The following is a 13,644-nucleotide window of genomic DNA, read 5'->3' on the forward strand; positions in this document are numbered from 1 at the left end:
GGTCATGTATGATAAATTGATGATGGTTGTGCTAAGATTTGATGAATCTAAGCTTATTAATCACATATCTTCCACTTTTAACGTTGAATTTCGAATTTGGAGATTTAGGGTTTATACCCAATTTGGGGTTTTTGCTTGAAATCAGATTTTAGGCTAATCCTTGGGCTAAATCAACAATTAATGGTTGGATTAGGATCACCTAGTACTTAATTTGATAATTTGCCTCCGAATTTCCCATTTTGCCCTTGTGGGCCCATTTTCCCAATTTCTAGGGTTGAAATGGACCGAATTGAAATACTAACAATATTAGTATCATTCTTCATGATTTCTAATATAGAATTCGATTATTCTTAGACTACTTTGGTTCCAAGGTTCAGCGGAAAGGCAAAGCAAATGAGTGACTTGTTGGTGTTACGGTTCGGCAGTCCAGGTAGGTTATGACTTACCTCTAGTGAGACTTCGCATAGCGAAACACATATTTAGAATATAATGTCGGAGACAGCATGTGAACCTTCGGGTATGAAGTCGGGTTAGATATTGCCTTAGGTTGGGGACTAGCCACCCCGTTATGTGTGCTTTGATTGTTCCATTTGATGCTTGATGCCATGAGTAGTTAGTAGATATTGGAATCTGTGTTATTGTCTTGATTGAGGTAGAATTGACATACCCGTTGTTGGTATTTGTACTTGGATACATTGTTGGGCGTACTTAAGTGATTGTGAGATGGCCCATTTTGGCATCGTTGGTACTTGTCATATTGATATATTATTGGCATACTACCTGTGCTTGGTATTGTGATATGATACATTGTTTACGTACATTGCCTTGATTAGATTCTTGGTGATTGAATTGTTGGTACGTATATATTGTGATATTGAGTTCTATTATTTATGATTGATATTCGCATTGCATACCTTCTCACTCATTGCAAAGCACCGTCGTATCTACTTCTCGCATGGCCGATATGGCTCCCGGTGATGATCCAAAGACATAGATATTATGTATTGATGGAGTGAAAATGATATTATATATATAAACTCTTTACTTGAGTGATTGTGAAAAGGCGTCGATGTTCGTAGATCATTAAAAAAAAATTAGTGTTGCCTTTTTTTTAATCGTTGATTGTATTGTATATATTAGTGAGGATCAATTTGATATTTGATAAACTCTTTTACTTGAGTGATTGTGAAAAGGCCGATGTCATATTTAGAAGATCAACATTATCCGAAAATCGTTGATTGTATCACGACCCGAGCTACGGGCCGACATTTGTGTACTCATTCATAACATACTTAAGTGATTGTGAGATGGCCGATGACCGATGATCTATTTTGGCATCATTGTATGCATATGTACCGATTGGCACCCGATGATATCTCGGAATCGTTGTTACGTAGGCGGGGCTCGCGGGTCCCCGAGGCATCAATGAAGGGCAATGCTTGCGTGCAGAGTCCCCCTTTGAGCAATTGGGGTCCCGTCGTCTCCCGCGTTGGGCAAAGATGCGGGACGGATGGCGCCTTAGACTTCCGAGTCGCGGTGTGATATCCGGGTTGTGCTATCGACAACGTCATAGATATTTCGGGGTGACGTCGTGGGAGTGGAGCGTGCATTGTACACCTCATTTGTATATGGCATTACATTTTCATTCACCCCGTCTTTGCATTGCTTTATTGCATTATGACTTGATTGAGATTCTTGGTGATTGAATTGTGATGATTGGATTGGATCGTATATATTCGGACTTGACATATGTGAGTTAGAGGTTTTATATAGTATTCCGTATGATGGATGTCACAGTTGTAATCTTATTTTTCTTATACTTGTGAGATTCCATTTTTCATGATTCACTCCAACCACTTTGCATTTTCTATCTTCGATAATGTGTTAACTATGCTCAAACAACATAGTCTTAAATGAAAGAGGAATAAGCCGATGATGCCTACTAGTCTTGGTTTGAATGTCTTGTTTCCTTCACTTGATTCACTTGATTTCTTATTGTTGATCCTTGATTCCCTTTGTTTTCTTTTATGAATGCAAAGCACAGGTCGACTTTGGAACAAATCTACTTCTACGACCGTGGTGGAACCGATTGGACTCTTCGGCTTCCACGTCCGGAGTTTTCCGTGGAACAGCCGTGGGAACATGGCGTCAATCCGGATCCTTCTTAGCACTTGTCCATGACTTCATCATTAATCTAGGGGACTCTCTTCTATTTTCATGTCTTGCTTTATTCCAAAGACATAGATATTATGTATTAGTACTTCCAGATTGTATTATTCAGACTAGACCCTGAGGGAACTTACTGTCTTCCGCACTTTTTACTACTATCTATCAATATATATATCGTGAGACTTACGTATTTGTTATTTCCGCCATAAGACCGAAACCCTTCCTTATTCCGAAGTTTGTCTTAAAAGGCGTAGATTAAGGGCATAAGGCGGGGCGATTTTATTTGCCTCGGTGAGGCGATGATTTTAAGCCCGAGCACGGGCGTAAGCCCCATGGGTATTTACTTTTTTTGTATTTCATAAAATAATATAATTAAAATAAATATTTTTAAATAGGTAAAACTACATTAAAAAAAAAATTAGTGTTGCCTTTTTTTATTTTTCATACTTGTTGTCTTTTACTTCATATAGTAACATTAGTATATATTAGTGAGGATCAATTTAAGTCAATAAGATATTAGCCATGTGTTTTAAAGACATTACCTAGGATGTTATTGTAAAAACTTTATTTAATAATATGAAGATTTGAGTAGTTTAGTTCAAAGTTTTAGAATATTGCTCTTAATACATAGATAGTGTTTTTTCTTTCTTTTGTTATATTTATTTTATACTTCTTTTTACAGTTTTCAACATTATCTAAGAGAAATTTAAATCATAAAATTCATCGGTAAAATCTTTTGGGGCCTAAAGTGTCACGACCCGAGCTACGGGCCATGACGGGTATCCGGGGCTAACCACTGAACACCACTCATATTACTACTTATCTGCTCTCATTCATAACATGCACTCATAATCATAGAAATCTTTCACCATTTGAAACACATCTACTTTTATAAACATAAGTACCAAAACATTCATCAAATTCCGCCGGCTATCAAAATGGTATATAATATATACATACATATACGACGAGGACTATGGGACCATGCGATACACGTAAGGAGCCCAACTGCATCTACGAGCCTCTACTAGAGTACTAGACATATGGACGGGACAGGACCCCGTCGTGCCCAAATCATGAATATATACATATATGTACCAAAAGAATAATCAATGGCACCTCCATGGGAGAATAGAGAATGGAGTGCTCTCAAATCGACACGCTTGTTTAGCTCCTATGATAGTCGGGTCACCTCCCTGTCTACAATCGTGGGCATGAACACACAACTCGAAGCAAAAGGACGCGCACGTAATTTTGTACCTCTTTGAGTATGTAAGGCATAAATAATAATAAAACATCAATGAAATAAGGAGGCATCAATGAAGGGCATATGCGATTGGCACACGCATTGATCGAATCATAAAGGAAATCATACATGCATGGCTTACTTTCATATCTCCTCACTATATCATATATGTATAAATGTATATGAATTGAAGGCTATACTCTGGGCGCTCCGAAAATCTATCCGCCCTAACTAGCGTACGGTGTGGTAATCAATAACATTAGCATTAGCGTTAGCCACAACGTCCGTGCCTCCCGCGTCCGGAGGTATCATCTCATGCCGCCCACTTTGCCTGAGCGGGTTAATAAATTAATAGTGGTGCTGCCCGTACCATTTGGCCATGGTGTATATTTGCTATATTCCGCCTTTAGCGGTATTGCTTACCGCTTTTCTATAGGCGGCCGGCCTTTTATTAGGGAGGTATAGGCGCGGTGTGATATCATCATATGCTCATTACAACATGCTCATTATATTATGCCCATTATAATATGCTCATTATAATATGCTTATTGTAACTCATCGTAATACATGCACAGAGACTCATATATAATCATACTTTACCAGGGTGACATAAGGTTGTGGGCCCCCGAATTCATTATGGAGCATTCGTAAGCATTCTACCTCACCTTGAAGGAACAAGCATAAGGTGAGTGTATACAATGATCAACATCAATAGATTATACATAGCATTACTAGCTCTTTAGGAGCATCATATCATAGATTATAGCATCTCTAGACTTTAGCTTGTCATTATCATTATCTTACTCGTAGCATATTTCTTATCTCGTAAGGTCTTTCATGAACAAGGACTCATAGCTTTCTAGAAGATGGGACACTCATAGGAAAGGAGGAAATTCATGCCATAGGACTCATGCCTTAGAAATAAAGGGTTAGCCTCACATACCTTTGTCGTTTAACTATTCTATCGCTTGCTCATTCTCCTTTAATGCTTGCGTCTTTACCTTCAAAAGTGTTCGTATCGTCATTAGCTAGGCGATTACAAGAACGTGCTTCTTAAGGCTAAAGAAAATTGGGCAGCGTCTCCTTTGTTTATACTACTTTCCGCCATATTCCGTATCAACTCCCAACATTCACAACGATAATCACAATATCGCTAGCAACAATCGTCATTCACTTACATTATTCACATTTCACAATTCTACTCCAATTCTCCAAAATCATGACCAAAGTCTATTATCGCGCACTTTCACATATAATGCTCATTTCATGTTCTAAATGTCATTTATAACGCATTTATAATCTCAACGTAACCATTTTCATGATTCACTCCAACCACTTTGTAACCCATTTTCTATACTCTCTTATAATCCATGTGCTTCAACTTAATAATACTTCAAACAACATAGAAAGATCATAAAACTTACCTTAAATGAAAGAGGAATAAGCCTTGGATGACAATTCACCTTCTCCACCAAAACCCTATTTTTCCTCTCTTGAGATATCTTGAGTTGAATGATTCTAATGAGGTTTCCTTCACTTGATTCACTTGATTTCTTATTGTTGATCCTTGATTCCCTTTGTTTTCTTATGGATGAAATATAGAGAAGGTTCTAGAGGTCTTGAGAGATGAAGAAGGTTGATGAAAATGAAATAAATGAAGTGGGATCACATTTAAAGACTTGGAACAAATTCAATCGGCGGGACTTCCACGGACTGTTCCACGGTCCGTGGAACCCAGTGTTGGCCGTGGAACTGGTCGTGGTTCACGACCAGCCAGCTGTTATATCCCATATTTTGTACATTGGAATATTTTTAAGTTGGTTGCGACGAGTTAAGGATAAGGCTATTTTTCCGACTGTGTTTTAAGGCATAAGTCGCTTATGATTTTATTGGTATGGAATATTAATGAAAATTTGGGGTTAAAAGTGAAAATTTGGAAACTTAATATTCATTGAAAAAGGGCCATGTGGCCGTGCATATTGGATGTGGGCCATAGGCCACATGTATTAATTATATAAGTAGCATAAGATGACTAATTAATCATCTTCCACACTTGAGAAAATTCAAGAAACTTGGAGAAATGAAGAAGGAGACCTTCGGCCAAGGCTATGGCCGAATATGGTCCATGAGGATTGATCAAAAGCAATTCTTTTCTTCTAGCTTTTCTACTAATTGGAAGACCCTCGTTAACGTGGAGTAGTTGTTGGAACAAGAAAACCATTCGTTTAAATTCATCAATTCTAGCCGAGGAAGGAACTAGGTGAAGAAGGTGAGATTTAATCCTTATTTTCATAAGTTATGCATGGTTTGTGTATGTTGTGGAGTGTGGAAACGAATGAAAATCATGAAATTGTGGTGTTGATGTTTGACCGTGTATGTTGGGTTTGGCCGTGTGTGTTGTGTTGTGTAGGAAGTGAAGAACTAATTTTGTTTAGCGTTTGGTTGATGTTGTTGTGGATTTATGATGAACAAAGTGAAGAACTAATGAATTAAGTTGAATTTAAAGTCGTGTGTGGGCTGATTTTGGAAGCCAATGTGAATCAAATATAGTTTCATGGATTTATGGAAGATAATGTTGTCAATGTGTAAATTGTCGGTATAGTCGATGAGTTTGAAAGGAAGAAATGTGTTGTTGATTATTTTCTTGAACTTAGAGGATTTCGGGTGAAGTAGTATATTGTTTGGATTGCTTTGAATATTGTGCGGATTGTTTGGAGCGTTCTTGAATCTTGTTTAAATGATCTTGGATTAGTACTTGAACTTGCGAGCGTTGATGTTAGCTTGAAAGTATGTAGTTGAGTTGAATGTAATTGAATGTCGTCGAATTATGTAGAAAGGAGTTATTAATGTTAGAATGCATTTGAAATCAATTATTGATGTCGTTTATATGGGTGTTGGTATGGTTGTTGAAGATTTAGCCGAGTTGAATTCTCGGGGATGTTGAATTTATTGGGGAAGTCGCCAAATTTCTGTAGATAAAATGATAGCTTGGAATTGAATCCTTCAGTGCTTATGACTAATATTCGATATCTAATGACGTTGTTGTAGATTTTGAGAAGCTGAGACGTAAGTTCAGATTAGCGTAGGAAGCGGACGAGGTATGTGAAGCTCACCTTTCTTTCTTTTGGCATGTCCTAGTTGTAATTAGGCTATGACACGAGCCTCGAGGTAACTCCATTCTTAAGTTCCGCATGTTTATGATTCATATTTGCTTATTGATGTTGGCGTCCTTAATATGGTCAAGTTATGGTCTTTATGTCTTTGATATGACTGAATTTAAAATGTTGTATAAACGGTTTTGTCTCCAAAAGATCCTATGTCTAAAAATGTCCGTAACTTTCATAAACAGAACCGGATGGCTTTGATATGCTCATAAATGATCCTATGACGTATAAGGCCCGTAACTTTCATAGGCGGGCTCAGATTGATTTGACATACGACTATGATCCCTACGGTTTTTTTTGATATACTTATGATGTTTGTTATGTTTCCGAGTGGAGTCCGAAAGATATTTGAGGTAACTTTTGTCCCGATTTTCAAATGACGATTCGTTTAGCTTACTTCATTGAGTCTCTGTAAATGACTTATGTGCATATGGTTTCTCGCACTACTCGCTCGTGCCAAGCTCGATGTGTCTTTCTTGCGTCCCGGGCCGGGCATGTATTCGTGCAATTCCTTTGCATTGTTCACCGCGTCCCTCGCTGGAGAGGGTGGGCACGTTATATATATATGATATGATATGATGACATGATGAGATGGGGGAGGTGGCCAGGATGGCATATGATGACTTCATTTACCGCGTCCCTCACTAGAGGGCCGGGGCACGTTATATGTACATGATATGATGATTTTACTTACCGTGTCCCTCTCTAGAGGGCCGGGGCACGTTATATGTTCATGCATATGATGATTTTACTTACCGAGTCCCTCACTAGAGGGCCGGGACACGCTATATGTTTATACTATGATTATATGACATTGGCATGCATGATTTATGTTTTCAAAGGCAAGTTTTATGATTTCCCTATTCTTTACTTAGTGTGATCCCGCTTACTGTATTCCATGCTTTACATACAAATTTACATATTCGTCTTGACCCCCTTTTCTTCGGGGGGCGCGTTTCATGCCACGCGGGTATACCCGAACGAGTAGAAGATGTTAGCGAGAAGATGTTCCAGCTGGATTGGCGAGCTCCATTTCCTCCCGGAGTGTTGCCGAGTCAGAGTGCTTTTGCTATGGTATCTGTAGCTATGTTAGAGACTTTGCAGACAGTGTCGTGTATATAAGATGTCAGTTTTGTAAGCGGCTATGTAAGCCGATATATTGTTATGTATTATGTTTACAAGTTTTATATGTTACAGGTTCTATTTGATTTAAGAAAGACGAGAAGCATTCTGTTCTTCGAAAAGCTTTCATTATGCATTTGTGTCATGATTTGAGGGCCCAGCATGATTATGAGTATTACGAGAGTCAGCGGGTTCGCTCGGCCCTAAATAAGGGTCGGGTGCCCATCACGCCCTAACAGAAATTAGGGTGTGACAAGCCAGCCACCTTCTCTGCTGGCTGTTCCACGGACACATCCACGGTCCGTGGATCAAGATGCTGTTCGTGGAACATGGCCGTGGAACTCACAGTTCCACCGGAATGGTTCCCGTCGTTTCGTTTGATCTCCAATCCTTATGGATCCTTATTAGCACTTGCCCATGACTTCATCATTAATCTAGGGGACGATATAACTCTTCTCCACAACATCCTTAAGGCACCATTAACTCAATACTCATGATTTTGCCCGACACACTAACTTATAACTCGCTTTCCTTAACAACTTTCTTTCTTCAATCCGAGTGTCTTTGGAATTCTTAATTAGGACTATCAATTACTATTTCTTACTTATCCGAACCTCGTATTCATCATGCCCTTCGCGAGCCTACTCACTTGTATGCTAAGGGGAAATTTTCGAGGTGTAACATAAAGCAAAAGCTTTACTAGCCTCACCCTCTAGCCACCCCTGCTTACAACTTGTAATTATATATAACATAATTTTACAAGTATAAACAATACAATGAAATAAAAGCTATTATGGAATACATGTCAACTCTAACATCTCAACTTTCAAATAATGAAAAATCACAATTTCTTAAAATAATATTACTATCATACTGTTCATTTTGTATCAATAAACTTTATCAGTATTATAATTAAAACGTAACTCCTTCATGAATAAAATTAAAATTACTTTCAAATAGCGAAACAATAAAATATGATAAATTTGATACGTAGGACAAAAGACCAATGACAAGTGATAATGTACAAATTGGCTATGGTATTTTTAAAAGAAATATTAAGTGATATTAACCCTCACAATGTTCTCAAATAGTAAATATGCAATACTACGAATTGTTATTTGAGTTACACCCAATCTTCTTATTTGTGTAGATGAAAAACTATAAAGTATCATTCATTTGTTAAAGAATTATGAGGGTCAGCGATTTTAATTAAGGAATTTAACATACAATTTGTGTAAGAGCTGTTAGGCGAGCCCCGAGCGTTAGCGTTAGGCGGGTTTAGGCCGTACAATCGGGCGCTTAGGGTGTAAGCCTCATAGGAACTAAGCCCCGAACGTGAGCCTCGGGGCGTTTTGCCAGCAGCCTCGGGGCGAGTCTTGAAACTGCCTTTTAGAACTCCGGTGACTGCATATCTTATTAACCATTGTCAATGAGTGAATAAGTTTAAGTAATATGGAATTACAAAGACAGTAGTGAATATATACATGTGTGTATATTTATGGAAGTCTAATATTCTCTGCATGTGTTATGATTAAATCACGGTTCATTTTAATTAGTGTAGTTGTTCATGTGATATTATATTCATATAAGTATGGTTGTTAAATAGAAATAAGGTATGTCAGTCGTTGATAATTTTGTCAGCAGCCAATTGTTCTCGAATAGGGTCATTCAAGGATGTAAAATGTGTGAGTGTATTTGTACGAATGATATAGAATTATTGATTGTTTAGTCTTGAATTTAAGACAAGTGTTCCTTAAATAACTAATAATATTAGATTTATTGAATTTTAGAATTTTGGATGATGATTAGGAACATAGTGAACTTTCGATTCCAGGTCTAATGTGAGATAAATTTCAATATGGTTAATTATTTTAAGAATTAGTATGTATATGAATTTTAGGATCTAAAATGTACATAGATGTCTCAAATAGTATATCCCTTTTTATCGATATGTCAATTGCTACGAGAATATTAGTCCCTGAGCTTACCATAAGTGCAAAGCTGAACCGTGACGTAATGTGCAGTATGCCCTAGAAGAGCAAAAGGCTCTTAAGGCTTTACATGTGTCTATCATGCCTCATAATGTATCTTGTTTGTATTTTGAAACATACGAGATATGGTGTTAGTTATTCCTCTGATGATTTTAGTATACTGGATGTTATTTATAATTTCAGTAAGACTATTTATTTGTGCTTATTTGCGTCAAGTGTTGATACAAATATACGGCATGCTAGACTTGACCTTAGTGGTTAACAACGAAAGAATTGTTTAGCCAAACAAGGTTTACTTAGTGTTATAAATAAAGTAGATTTGTCTACTTATTAATATTGTCTAGCTAGAAAATAAGAAACCATTCGAAAAAGTTAATGCACGGATGCTCCATTGCAATTTATTCCATCTGACATCAATGATTCAAACAAATAAGGTTCTGTTTAAGTAGGCATTTGGACATGCGATTTCAAATCATGGTTTCATGTCATGAGATGAAATCAGCGTTTGGACATGCGATTTCGTTTCATGGTTTCATGTCATGAGATGAAATCCCAAATCATCCAAAAAGGCATGATTTGGGATTTCAAAAAATTTAAATGTAAAACTTGACCCATAAGTTAGTAGATATTTTTAAAAATTAAACTCGCTAACCATTTATCCACCATTAACTTCTACCAAGTCATAGTTACATTACTATTCATGTTAAATTTTCTTTTTTATTGAACTAAAGTTTGATCAATTGATGTTGTATTTTTTAGAAAGACCTTCTAGTAGCGTATTAATTTTGTTATGAACTATGACTTGCTCATTTGGTAAGATTGTATAAGAATTGGGAATGTTTTGATAGTTTTCACAACTTGTGGGATTTTTATGTCTATAAGAAAAAATACAACTTAAGAAATCCAAATTGCATGTCCAAACATGATTTCAAATCATGGTTTCATCTCATGGTTTCAAACCTTGGTTTCAAATCATGTCCAAACAACACCTATATTATTGTTATACCATATGAGTAGTGGAAAGCAAAAACTTGATTTGAGTTTGTGCAACTTTTATTCATAATCCATTTTCCCCACATGGAATTAGTTCCAAGGGGAAGGAAGTTTATCTTTCTACGGTACTCTATATAGTCCAAGGGTTATGTTGTTCATATATGAACAAAAGTGACATTATAACTGAATTTGAATCACGAGACGTTGCATTCTTAGAGAACATGCTTTACCAAGTAGGGTGGGATAGGTCGTGACTTATCTCTTGATGTAACTACAGACCAAATTGCTTCCGCTGTATATACTCGAATGGATTTGGGTGGATGCAGTTGCTGATAATGGAGATGTTCCTATCACATCAATATACCATCAAAAGAGAATCCATTTAATATTATTGGTCCCAGTAGGAGTAACTAATTAATTGATAATCAGTTTGTCAATCTCAACCTCGACACACGAGTCGTCCTTTCATTCTCCCTCATCGATTTGAGATTGAAGGGGAAGCATATATAGTTACTCCACTTGATGAAAAGAACCACATGGTGTAAAGTATGCTCTTATATACCCTACATATAAATAGTTACAACAATGGAAATTGAAATGAAGTCCGTGAAATCAAACCAAGTGGGAATTGATTGAGATTGTGGATCTTAAAGCTATTGAGAACAAAGAGTTCTCAAACTCAAGCATAAGGCTTGAAGTGACATGTATTCTTGATCCATAAATACTTCTATTTCTAGAGATGAAATTCCTAGTGGGAGCATGTGTTCTCTGACTCCACAAGACAATAATACTGGAAAGCAGTTAAGATGATACAAAGGTATTTTAAAGGCACAATAGGATGTGCCTTGTTTTGGCAAAGAATTGAGAAGGATATTTAGATGTGAGAAAATCTAAATTTGAGTAGGTTCTTCTTGCTATTGAGAATATAAAATATATTGATATTAAGTGTAAGAGACATAGTTGTATATAGAGAAGTGAACATGAAGTAAATCTATACGCATCACATGGTAGAAGACCGATTAAAAAAATCCATAGCATTTGTTGCTTATGAAAGATATGATATCGTTGGGTTTGTGTAGTGCTGATGTATTTATATTTTCTTATACTTCTTGCTCATGTCCACGTAAAAACTGCATTTTGAGATAAATGTTAGTTGATGCCTAAATTATTCATTATTGTTGCTTTATATACGTAAGATGAGTTTTATGTTTAGAACATAAATTTCAAGTGTAAGTTCAGACGGAAAAAAAGATTGGCCTATTCACATTGGCAATCACTTCTATTGTCTAGGTGACAAATAAAGATGAGACGATTATAAACTAATTATTGTCAAAAGTGATAATAAAAGAGAGCTTGAAGTTTATAATAAAAATGTCGTTTATTTTTTAGTTTAATCATATGTGATTAAAATGTGATAGTAAGTACTAGATGTGAGTTCTAATGGATAAAATGTATGAGTAGACATGTGAACTCAAAGTTAGATATGAGTTGTCTGATATCATCGGCATAGTATTTTAATTTGCCAAAAGACATACGCTCCACGAGGAAGGAGTAAATATTGAGGTGCGTGATTCATACCACATATGCATTAATGACCTATACGGCCGATACAAGTTTAATCTCTACTTGTTATCGTGTGAAGCCCTGCAAATTATTAGTAATTTTCTTTCTCTGTACCCTCATGACTTTGGCCAGTTTCTTGAGATTCAATTTGATGTTTACTATCTTAGGGTGTTGCTAAGAGATCATGGATGATTCGGTCTGGCGGAACATTTCTAGAAAAGCATATCAAATTGGGATTGAGAGATTCGTGAGATGAGGAAGATCATTGAGTATTATCACATTAATTGTGTTCATTGGTCGACCCTTTATGTTTGTCTTCGAGACAAGAACATAATGATGAACTCAAGTTATGACAAAAGAGATGCTGAGAAATGAATGTGATAAATGATCTAGGGAACTGCATACTACAATCTACTCCAAGTTCCTTAAATCGAGATGTTATATATTCTTAACAGATGTATAGCAATTGTGCTCTCGAAGTATGCACTGGTCACACAGTCTAGTCGTTATGTATGAACGTTACAGAATAGGAATGAGAGTTGACCCACCATGTGTGAGTGAGGAATATTGGAAATACGTTTAGGCACCCATGTGGGTCAGCCTAAAAGGAAATAAATAAAATAAAAGGAGAAGAGACACAACCCTTCGCAAAGGTTGTGTCACTTAAGATATAAATAAGAAGTTGTTTTGTTTATAAGAAATTCTTCTTCTTTTTCCAGAAAAGTGTGTTCTTTTCTTCATCTGAAATATAAAATTATTTCTTTTCCAAAAGATAGAAAACAAATTACTCTCTTTTTCTCCGTGAAGAAACTACAGTGGTAGATTCCTATGAAGATGAAAATGATCTTCACCAAATACCGGAACAATCTTCTGAAACACGTACGACTTAGACTGTGAACTTTACGGTATAGTTCGTGTTATATACATGTGCTTATACTGTCAATTAGTGAAACAAATATATGAATCTTGGAGAAGTGTGTGTTCTTGGATTATTGTATTTTCTTTCATATTGTTTTTCTCAGGCTCCTAATTTCATTCAATCTTCATGTTGTTGTTAACATTCATTCACTTTCTTTGCACTTTAACTTCATTCTCCAATGGAAGCCCCAAGAAGAGGCTGGAAGTTTCTACCTAATGACCAGGAAATTTTAGACTTCTTGAAAGATTACGTTACTGGAAGGATAAAGCAACCAAACGACACCATCGCCATGCGTGAACTTTATAGACTACATAGCCCATGAGTTGGTTTTGAAGCCATTACTGGAGATCCAACAGTCCAAATATTAAATACGTGATCAGTTCAACAAACAACAAAGGTTGCATGAAGTCTAGAACTGTGGGGAGGGAAAATGGCAACAAAAAGATAATCCAGTGATGATTCTTGAGCGTGGTAGCA

Source organism: Lycium ferocissimum, chromosome 3 (assembly GCF_029784015.1).
Source record: "Lycium ferocissimum isolate CSIRO_LF1 chromosome 3, AGI_CSIRO_Lferr_CH_V1, whole genome shotgun sequence".
Classification (NCBI taxonomy): Eukaryota; Viridiplantae; Streptophyta; class Magnoliopsida; order Solanales; family Solanaceae; genus Lycium; species Lycium ferocissimum.